This window comes from Rhododendron vialii, chromosome 11a (genome assembly GCF_030253575.1).
Source record: "Rhododendron vialii isolate Sample 1 chromosome 11a, ASM3025357v1".
NCBI lineage: Eukaryota > Viridiplantae > Streptophyta > Magnoliopsida > Ericales > Ericaceae > Rhododendron > Rhododendron vialii.
Window position 1 is genome coordinate 37,381,911 of NC_080567.1, and position 11,995 is coordinate 37,393,905.

The 11,995-nt window shown below is 37.2% G+C and overlaps 1 non-coding gene across 1 annotated transcript; it reads right to left on the bottom strand.

The window, feature by feature from the left end:
* Positions 1-1,336: 1,336 nt before the first annotated feature.
* Positions 1,337-1,443, bottom strand: LOC131309039 (small nucleolar RNA snoR100). The gene has a single exon (XR_009194713.1). It is a non-coding gene; the product is annotated as a small nucleolar RNA snoR100 (small nucleolar RNA).
* Positions 1,444-11,995: the final 10,552 nt, after the last annotated feature.

Genomic DNA, 11,995 nt, shown 5'->3' on the forward strand with positions numbered 1-11,995 from the left:
AGTAGATAGTGTTTCGAGAAAGGAGGGGGTAAAATTTTATAGTTGTCGTAAATGAATTTTCATATTTTGTGCCAACGTTTAACTAACGTATTAATCTACTAAAACCCTTGTGAAAGAAATTATAGCAAGTATGTTGGGGTTGACCTTCTCAAAAATATGTTCTTTAGGATGACATGATGAATTTTCTATTTTAGTCTTAAATTCGAAGAAAAATTATTCAAGTTAATGGGATTTACAATGTAGATGAAATTTTTTAAAGCTTTGTCTGTAATTTTATAAACTAATTAGACCAAATTTTTTTTGTCATGAATGCGAAATTAACACATTTAGACCATCGACAATAAAGATAGAAAGAGAACGCAGTGCATAATACTTGCACCAATAGATTCTTCTTTTCACTTTGTTTTTACAAGTTTTTTTTATTATGATTATGAACTTTATTTAATATAATGTGTTAGGTATTCAAATACTCCTATGAATAACCTGGATTGATGGAGTGTAAATTGGGTTGTGATGGAGTGTTCCATTAGTTTTGGGTTTGACGTTCAAGACTTTTAGAATTGAGTGTTCATTGATATTTACGTTGGGTGTTCAAAGAAAGGCTAGCCCATAATTTATTTTCACATGTATTCTAAGCAAAAAAAATTTGTCCGAGTGTTCAGTTGACCATGGAACTCCCCAAGTGGAGCCGCCTCTTACCATGCCTCCCTTCTCCTCCTCCTTCACCACCACCACTAACACTACCTCACCACAGGGACTAATATTTAATCTTGCGTTTTTAGTTTTCTGTGGTTCAATACCGCTATCACTACATAGCTACCACCATCACTTCACCACTACTACCACCCCATTGCAAGAAGAAGAGATTCAAGGAGATCCATCCATGAAGGTTTCATTGAAAACTTTGGATCTCTCTACAAGCATGAGCGGCCAATCTTCCTTCAGGTTTAGACAAAATCCTTGCAACTTACTTTGGTTTTCATATTTTATACCATAACAATTATTTAATGATTTAACTATTTTTTGATGTTTCGGGCTTTTGATATTCATCAAATGCATGGATATTTTTTCTTATCTAGCATATGTGATTGGTTTCAGTGATATCAAAAACATAGATGTATAATAATTTTATTTGCAATTGTAATCGAAAATTAAAATAAACTACAACAACAACAACATAACATAACTCATCTAGTCCCCAATCATTGGGGGTATGGGCGGGGGATGATTGGAGACAAACCTAACCTTTGGCAATATATGCACAAAGTGGTTACTCTCAGAATACCACTAAAACAGTGGCCCCCCTAAACCTCCAAGAACTGAGGAGCTACAAGGACGTTTTGTTGTAAAACCATGCCCCCAAATCAAAGCCAAATGGCATCAGAGAGGGTAGGCCTAGAGACCAAATCAATTTATGTGCACATTACCATGCTTCCTTCATTGATAGTCCAGAGCATCGGTATGCACAATTGAAAATTAAAATAAACTATGCTTAGAAAAGAGGTATTGTGCTTTGATTACATCCAAAACGATCCAATATGGCAATTTACTAATTTAAGATGGGCTATGTCAATTTTTCAATTCCATCAAATTATTTTGCACACTGCTAAGGCTTGTGGCCATGGTTCGTCAATGTTAACTCACCTTGATAGGAGCCTCATGGATAGAGAATTGTTTGAGCAATTAATAGTGAGAAGAAAAATGGTAACCAAGGTCTTGTGCTTAAACTGGATTTTGAGAAAGCATATGACAGTGTTAATTGGAGTTACTTGTTCTCTATGCTTAAGAAGTTTGGGTATGGCAGAAAATGGATTTCTTGGATAAAAGGCTTGTACTTCAACTGCTTCTTTATCTATCTTGATACTGCTTCTTTATCTATCTTGATAAATGGGTCTCCTACGGCTGAATTTTCAATGGAAAGGGGTCTTAGACAAGGAGATCCTTTGTCTCCCTTGCTGTTCAATATTGTGGCCGAAGGGTTAGATATTCTCTTTGAAAGAGCAAAGATGGAAAGGGTGATTTCACGGGTTAGAATGGGTGAAAATGGTCCAGTCATTTCCCATTTACAATTTGCTGCAAAAATGACAGAGGAGGTGCAACCTATCATGGAAATTCTTTGTACATTCCAGTTAATTTCTGGTTTGAAAATCAATTTTTCAAAGAGTCAATTGTGTGGCATTGGCATTCCCGAGGATATAGTACAATCCTATGCGGAGATTCTGGGCTGTAGAGTGGTTAGTCTCCCCTTCAAATATCTGGGGTTGCCTTTGGGGGCTAATCCTAGAAGGATTGATACTTGGAAACCAGTTATCGAGAAGCTTGAGAAAAAACTTGCCTTTTACAGCAGGAAATACATTACTCTCGGTGGTAGGTTAGCTTTGATCAATTCCAACTTGGGAAACCTACCACTATACTACATGTCCTTATTCAAAATGCCCTTCACAGTCGCAAGGAAGATAGAAAGGATTCAAAGACAGTTTCTTTGGGGGGATTCAAATGAAAAAGAAGATTGCACATGGTTGGTTGGGATAGGGTGACTAAAAGTAAGAAAAGAGGGGGTTTGGGTGTTAGAAGACTTCTTATTCAGAATGAAGCTTTTTTATGCAAACGGTGGTGGAGATATGGTGTAGAAAAAGATGCACTTTGGGTGAAAGCTATCAATAGTAAATACGGGATGACAAGCTCCAAGTGGTTACCATCCCAATTAAACAACCAAAACAGCTTTTCTAAAATCTAGGGGGATATATGTCAAGTTGGTAAAGAAGGTGCAAATCTGGAAATGATTATTGCTGAAGGTTTTTGGATTAAAGTTGGGTCAGGGCAACAAACCTCTTTTTGGAAAGATGTATGGTGTGGCAATCAGGCCTTGAGAGATGCATACCCTAGACTGTTTAGAAAATCCAATCAAAAGAATTCCACTGTTGAGGAAATGTATGACTCTTCTAATCTGGTATGGGACCTTACTTTCAGTAGAAGAATATTTCCTTGGGAAAATGAAGAGGTGAATGAACTGAAGCTGAACTTGAATACTATAACATTGCAGCCTAATGTCAGTGACTCACTTTGCTGGAGATGGGACAACCAAACTAATTCCTTTTCTGTTAAATCTTGCTGCGTGAAGTGGGAAGATGATTTCAACTCACAGAATCATATTGGCCCATTACGCAAAAGGATTTGGAAAAACTTATGCCCTTTTAAAGTGGAGGTATTTGTTTGGCAGGCTTTACAAGAAAAGGTTGCAACTGGTTCAGAATTGAAAAAAAGGAATGTTTTAAACTTAGAGGATACTTCTGTGGGACTTTGTCCTTTTTGCTCTTTGGAAGTAGAAACTGTGCCTATTTTTTTTTTTGCACCGTACAATATCATGGAGGATATGGTCTACAATCCTGGATTGGTGGGGGTAATATGTGGATGTGCCCATCCAGTCTATATGAGCTTTTGTGTTGGTGGTTCACCAATAAATTCAAATTGGTGGAAAAAAGGAGTTGGGAAATCTGTTTCTATGCTATCATCTGGTCCATATGGATCGAAAGAAACCATATTTTGTTCAGAAACAAAGCTTTTGATGAAAGGGCATTGGTGGAAACTATTAAGACAAAGATGGCTATTTGGCTGAAAGCTTGCTATAATCTCAAAGAGTATTCAATGGAAGACATTATAAGATGCATTCAAGGGGTCAGGAAATTGAAGGTGGATAAGATTCAGGGTGTTTAAGTGATGAGGCTGTTATAGGGACTTGGGGTTGGTTTGACATGTGGATAGGGACTGGCTGTGGTCAGATTTTGGTATTATGGGTGATGTGTAGTGTGAGTTAATGTTGGGATGAATGGTAGTTGGGTTTTTTGATGCTACAAGGGGAGTGGTGGTCTCTGGTTGTTCTCTGCTTTGGTGCTTTGATTTGGGTCATTACAATGATTGGGGTGTTGGGTGAGTCAGACCTTCAGTTGATATTAACTCTGTTTTCAGTTTTTTTAGAATTTCAATTGGCCTTTTCTCAGTAGATGATGGGGCTTTTGTCCTGTGATACTGAGTAAAGATTATTTTTGTACTTGCTCTTATCTGTGGGTGATGGTAGATGATTGAGACTTTTGTTCTATGATACTATTCCCCCCTTGTACCTCTCAAATTTCAGAATGTTTGGATTCTCAAGTCCGAGGTGGATTGGACATTTGTTCTATGATACTATCCCCTACCCTCCATATTTTATCAAGTCTGGTTCTGAGAAACATGTAGAAAGCTATCAAGAAGGAAAATCATGTTGGAGGCTGATAGTAGAAGATTGGGACTTCTGTTCTTTGATACTATCCCCTCTCTAATTAGCACAAGTTCTGCGTTTTATTTTGGTATCTATGCGGAAACTCAAGTCTGAGGTTGATAGTAGAAGATTGGGACTATTGTTCTTTGATACTATCCCCTCTCTACTTTGCACAACACAGCTGAAGTGGATCTTATGGTGTCTATGAGTTTTATCAGAAATTTTTCAAGTATTCCAGTGGATTGTTTATCTCAAGTTTCTGGGTCAATCCCAATTATAGAAGCAATGGTTTGGTTCTCTTAGTTGCAGGATTATGGAGCACAGATTCAAGTCCATGTTCAGGAGATAGAGCTGTTTGGAAAGTGCGTTAGAGTTATGGTGTTGTTTCTCTTTTATATGGGCATTTCATGATCTGGTTTTAGTCTGTTCAGTTTTCCCAGTATGTCTAGGGGTTTTTAGTGACTGGTTTATTGGATTTTTATCTCTGTTTTCGGGTTGGTGTCTTGCCAACCTTCCCCTCTTTTGGTGGCGGCTGGTAGATGAATGTTCTCGGCCTAGGTGCCAACATAGTTGAGATGTAGGTCTGTGGTTGTGATGCCTCTTTTTCCCCGTTTCTGTTTAATTTTTGTAACTTCGGTTTGTTGATTAATAAAATCTTCTTTGCTGATAAAAAAAAAAAATGACCACATTTTTTTTTTTGTTCCAAAAATTCATTTCATTACAAATGAATGCATTCGAAGACACTGAAAAGGAAAACTACAACCAGGGACGGATTTAGAAATGTTGTTTAGTGGGGCACCTTGTTAATCCTAGTGACGAAAATTTATTTTTCTAGTTAACCACAATAAGATCGTATATAATTAAGGGATGTATTACAAACTACAAAAATATATACAGTAACACATACTTTCGCTTAAATTATGTAAAAATGAGTACAAAATCTCATACAAAATTTGAGAGTATGTTTTACATAAACATTGACAAGTTTTAGAATGATCGATATATATAGTTTTATTAATGATATTATTTTAAAATATTGCTCTTAGACGGTTAAAAATACATACAAGTAAGAAAAAATTAATCTAAATAGACATAGTTTGGAAGCCAACAAGTATAAATGCCCCATATAATGAAATTGAAACATAAAACTAAATATATATGTATATTTTTGAGATATATGCAAGTGTGTATGTGTGTAGTAGCACACTTAATTTCATAATTATACTAAATATATGAAAATATAATAAAATTATTTTAATTTCGAGTGGGGGCACGTGCCCCCCTTTTCCTCCGTCCTTGACTATAATCAACCCATCACAGAGAAATACACATGAATGCAACTGAGCACATTCGGTACTCAAATTTTGAGTATCATGTAATATGTCCTCATTGCATTGTTGGAATATATGAGAAGTGCGGTTTACTTAATAAGAGCGAAAATGTATACATGTAGTCAATCCAAATGTATAGAGCGAAAACGTACACATTTAGGCAGTCCAACATACATTTGTTGTCTCTTTTCAATGTTTCAATGTCTATTGCTACCTGCAATATCTCAAGTGGTTCTTGTGATTGCAGGTTGCCACGTCGATTGCACAAATTTTGATGTTATTTTGGAGCCTTAAAAGTCTCAAGAAATGATAAATGCACACAAAAAATGATCTAATTAGCGATCCAAATAAGCGCGCTAGGAGCGTGGCCTATTTGCGCCTAGGCGCATTAAGACAGTTAAATACACTGATGCGCCCGGGGCGCACCATGATCGCGCCTGACGCAAAAATAAGGTACCTAAAAAATATGTACTCCTGCAACAACATCCGCGACCACAATTTTAACCCGTATACCACCACCCTCTTATCACTTCCACTACCAACAATCACCACTCTACCACCACCACACCCCTACCACACCTCTGTCATCTCACCACCAAGTTGGACGAGATTCAGCTTGAGCTTCATAGCCTTTGGGAATCCTCTGAAATCAGTGCTTCCGTCATTCTCTCTGACGTTTCTCCAGGACTTATGGGGTCATTTCCATTGATCGCTCCATTGCTCTGTTTCTGTTTGTGATCATCACCAATCTAGCCATCAACAACATTAGCATTGAGATGGAAAGGGTGAGTAAATGGTGATCGATGGTGGTCTGTAGAAGGTCCGTGTAATCTATGAAAGGGGCAGGGAAGAGAGGGGTAGAAGCGTGATGGGTTTAAAGTTACATTAGGTTGAGATTTAGACACACACGAACAAACATGACCATTGATATAGCTGTATCGCAATTTGAACCCTCGGAAACAAGAAGTAACCAATCTTATCCGTTAATTAAGCACGCCAAAAAGCTCATTCCTTGGACTTGTGTACATTTTCAAAAAACTACATCCTCATTGTATAGACTAACGCGTGCGGCATTCAAAGTCCTAAAAGATGGTGGGATCGAAACATAAAAGTAATAATATATTTTGGTTTATGAAAAGTTGGTCGAAAGTAGACCAATTCAAGGATTATCAGAGCCACTAAGTCTAAAACACGTTTTCGTGCCCTCTCACTCATTCTAATTTCCTTTTGGTACTCCCATTCCTAGTTCTAAGGTATTCATTTATTTCTTAAGAGTTCTAGTGAGTTCATTGGGCTTTTCGCACATCATTAGGAAAAAAATACCTTCATTTCTCAGACTATTTTATACATACAGGCACATGGATATAATATAAGACAACAACATTCATCAGTTGTACTAATGGGTTGTTCCGTATTGCAACTATGAAAAGTCAAAGAACGAAACAATGTACGCTAGGAATTACTAGTAGAGCAATGCTAGGAATACAACTTTAAAACACATCTGCATCTGGAGGCTCCAATGCACGTGGATCCACGTACATCGAAGGAGTTGGGGCCACAGTTGCGTTCCTGGACTTATTGTTACTAGTAACCTGATACGTAGGATAAAATAAATGGAAGAAAACAAAAAAAAAAGCTGATAAGAAAAAGTTCCTGAACCGAAGACAAAGTCAGGTGGAAGTGGGAATTCACTTCTGCTCAATGTGTCGGCGCTCAACACTAACAGTGGCACTAAATTCAGCAGGAGAAACAAGATGGAGAACAAGGTTTGTTGGCCGTGTGTTTCTTGGTCTCTCATCTTCTCCTTGGCCTCCAGCAGGGCTTAAGAGTCTACTTCATGGCTTGTTGAGATACTAGCTAGCTTTCATTTATATGAAGCCAAAAGGGGTGGATATAGCCTTATCATTTACATGAGAGCAGAATCAAGCACCAGCCAACACACTGTAATTTAGGGATCAAAAACCACTGCCAATTGGATAAATCAGAGAAAAATTAAGTAGCGACATCGACCAATAGTAATTTGATTTACTAATCCACTGAAATCTTGGCTCTAGCAGAAAAGGAAATTCACTGAAAACAACTCTCACTTGACCATAGTAACTGTTCCAAACCAACATTGACGTTGTAAAAACAGTTGCATGGTTAATATCTTTATAATTGGAAAATGGTGGGAGTCGTGGTACTATCAGTCAGTTCATAAGAATGAGTAGCAAAATTGCATTTTTGTCCTTCCCAAGAGAGGTTGGTTCTAGATCATCCCACAAATATCACTCTCTTATAACGATAAGGTGAGGAGACATCTTATCACATCTTTTGTTACATTTGTACAAGGGACAAGTCAATAAGAAAAGACATTTATCCCATACAACAAACAATTTCTCTGAACTCTGATATTTCGTTGATTATGTTCACAGTTAATTGAAAGAATGAAACAGGTACACATGAAACTTTCAAATTTCTTTGCAGCTTATGGATGTGGGCATGTGGCAAAGTAAGAATTGAAGCAGAAATCTTATGGAAATTTCAAAGATACTGAAGATAGCAGAAATCTTCTTGCAACTGAACTTAAGCTAAAAGCTCTATTCAAAGGCAGAGGTTAAAAAAATCGAAATATAGCTTCTAATAAAAAGAAAAAGAAAAAAGCTTTTAAAGCCTTCTAAAGTTTTTTTTTTTTCTTTTGTAAAAAAAGCTTTTAGCTTAAGTTATAAGCTGCGGCAGAAAAGCCGCGGCCCACATCAAACATCGACTTAGTAATCCTTCGAGAAAAACCATATTTGATACCTGGTACGTTTTTCCAATACAGTTTTGCAGCCGATGCGTGTGCAAGCAAGATATGATGACCAGCAACTTATGGCTCAGTTGGGGAGTCACCCTTAGAACAATTGCCTACCCCAAATGGGGAAGAGCATCGCTGAGGTGGTGTTTCTCCTATATCATGACTACTTATGGTAAATACATTGGCCTCATTCAAGGTAGTCCACTGCAACACCCTATAACCAAATTCTCTAAAGCACACATAGGCATATGCTGTGAAGTCTTTCCCTGCATCGCCACATAACTGGTGAGCTTCGTTACTTATATACATCGTACATTTTCTACTTCAATCAGGGTACCCTAAGTTCTAGAAGTGAGTGATGCTAAAGGTGGCGGAAGTTGAGAATCATACACAATTTGTCTACTGAGCCATCCACCATATTCATCTTCAAGAATCGGAGGGAAGTCAATGTGCATCAATGTAACATGTGCTTGGATTCCTGCTTCTTAAGAAAGCCGTATCAATAGCAGGGAGAAGGGGAGATATCATTATGTTGTCATTGGGCTTTTTGCACTTCACCAAAGCACACAAAAACTGCTTAATGATCGGGATTCACCTAAAACGTATGCCCAAGACAAGGCTTTTACATTTACAAAGCCAAATTTTGGTTTCAATAGCCCTTGACAACTACAACCAATTATAGGACATGTTACTGATAAAGGTTTACGAAAGAAACTCAGAAATGGTTCATTTCAAATTCTAGGTGTAATATTCTCAATATCAAAATAGAGCATCTTACTAACCGCATTTCATAAACACAACTTTACTACTATTTATAAGGTGTGATTACACAATCTTTTAGTTCTTTGAAAATCCTCTTTACTCATATATAATAGGTCTTTATTAGATTTAAAATGAAAGAGATGCGAGCGTTTTACCGAATTAATTAATTTTTTGGCACGTTGAGGGTAAATTCGTCATATCTTTTGATGCAACGATAATCTTTTATCCAAACTACTTGGGTTAGAATCTAGACTCAACAAGCTTTTTAACGGTACAAACCTTGCAAAAAACGGAGTTCCGGAGCGCCCTATACAAACCCGCGAAGTTTGACTACAGTTCTAATGCGCCCTAGGTGCATGTGTAAGCGCCCCTGTAGCACTAAATTGCGCCTGGGCGCATTCTCGAAATTTAAAAAATTGACCAAACTTTGGGGTCTTGCCACAGACACTCTCGAACTCCGATTTGCAAATGATTTGAACCGTAGAAAAGCTTGCCTAGCATACTTTCTATCAATTTAATTTGGCTCCAAACTTATTTATGCATCAAAAGATATGACAACTTTACCCTCAACAGGTCCAAAAACAAATTATTTTGGGAAAATCTGTAAATTACACCAAATTTAAACCGGATCGAAATCTATTGTATGTCGAGAAGAGAGGGTATTCAAAGTCCCGAAAGATGGTTGGATCGAAACATAAAAATAATATATTTTGGTTTATGAAAAGTTGGTCAAATTTAGACCAATTCAAGAATCGTCGAAGCTACTAAGGCTAAAACACGTTTTTGTGCCCTCCCACTCATTCTAATTTCTATTCAGTACTCCCATTCCTAGTTCTAAGGTATTCGCTTATTTTTCTTAAGAGTTCTAGTGAGTTCATTGGGCTTTTCGCACTTCAACAAAGCACACAAAAACAGCTTAATGATCGGAATTCACTTAAAACGTATGCCAAAGACAAGGCTTTTACATTACAAAGCCAAATTTTGGTTTCCATACCCCAACAATGGCCCTTGACCACTAAAACCAATTATAGGACATGTTACTGATAAAGGTTTACGAAAGAAACTCAGAAATGGTTCACTTCAAATTGTAGGTGTAATATTCTCGATCTCAAAATGGTGCTTCTAACTACCTGCTTTTCATAAACAAAACTTTCTACTATTTATAAGATGTGATTACACGATCTTTATTTCTTTGAAAATCCTCTTTAGTCATATATAAAAGGTCTTTATTAGATTTAAAATGAAAGAGATGCGATCGTTTTACCGAATTAATTTATTTTTTGGCACGTTGAGGGTAAATTCGTCATATCTTTTGATGCAAATATAATCATTGATCCAAACTACTTGGGTTAGAATCTAGACTTAACAAGCTTTTTTACGGTACAAACCTTGCGAAAAATGGAGTTCCGGTGCGCCCTATACAAACCAGCGAAGTTTGACTACAGTTTTAATGCACCCTAGGCGCATCTGCATGCGCCCAAGGCGCACTAAATTGCACCCGGGCGCAGCCTCAAAATTTCAAAAATTGACCGAACTTTGGGGTCTTGCCACGGACGCTCTCGAACTGCGATTTGGACATCGTTTGAACCATTGAAAAGCTTGTCTAGCATACTTTCTGCCCAATTTAGTTTGGCTCCAAACTAATTTATACATCGAAGGTTATGAAAATTTTACCCTCAACAGGTTGAAAAACAAATTATTATGAAAAAATCTGTAAATTACACCTAATTTAAACCGGATCAAAATCTACTGTATGTCGAGAAGAGAGGGTATTCAAAGTCCCGAAAGATGGTTGGATCGAAACATAAAAATAATATATTTTGGTTTATGAAAAGTTGGTCGAAATTAGACCAATTCAAGGATCGTCGGAGCCACTAAGGCTAAAACATGTTTTCGCGCCCTCCCACTCATTCTAATTTCTCTTTGGTACTCCCATTCCTAGTTCTAAAGTATTCACTTATTTTTCTTAAGAGTTCTAGTAAGTTCATTGGGCTTTTCGCACTTCTTCAAAGCACACAAAAACAGTTTAATGATCCGGATTCACTTAAAATGTATTGCCAAGACAGGGCTTTTACATTACAAAGCCAAATTTTGGTATCCATACCCCAACAATAGCCCTTGATGCATGACCACTACAACCAATTATAGGACATGTTACTGATAAAGGTTTACGAAAGAAAACTCAGAAATGGTTCACTTCAAATTCTAGGTGTAATATTCTCGATCTCAAAATGGAGCTTCTAACTACCCGCTTTTCATAAGCATAAGTTTACTACTATTTATAAGGTGTGATTACAAAATCTTTTATTTCTTTGAAAATCCTCTTTACTCATAAATAATAGGTCTTTATTAGATTTAAAATAAAGAGATGCGAGCATTTTACCAAATTAATTAATTTTTTGGCACGTTGAGGGTAAATTCGTCATATCTTTTGATGCAAACATAATCATTGATCCAAACTACTTGGGTTAGAATCTAGACTCAACAATCTTTTTTACGGTACAAACCTTGCGAAAAACGGAGTTCCGGGGTGCCCTAGACAAACCCGCGAAGTTTGACTACAGTTTTAATGCACCCTAGGTGCATCTGCATGCGCCCAAGGTGCACTAAATTGCGCCCGGGCGCAGCCTCAAAATTTCAAAAATTGACCGAACTTTGGGGTCTTGCCACGGACGCTCTCGAACTCCGATTTGGACATCGTTTGAACCATTGAAAAGCTTGTCTAGCATACTTTCTGACCAATTTAGTTTGGCTCCAAACTTATTTATACATCAAAGGTTATGAAAATTTTACCCTCAACAGGTCGAAAAACAAATTATTATAGGAAAATCTGTAAATTACACCTAATTTAAACCGGATCAAAATCTACTG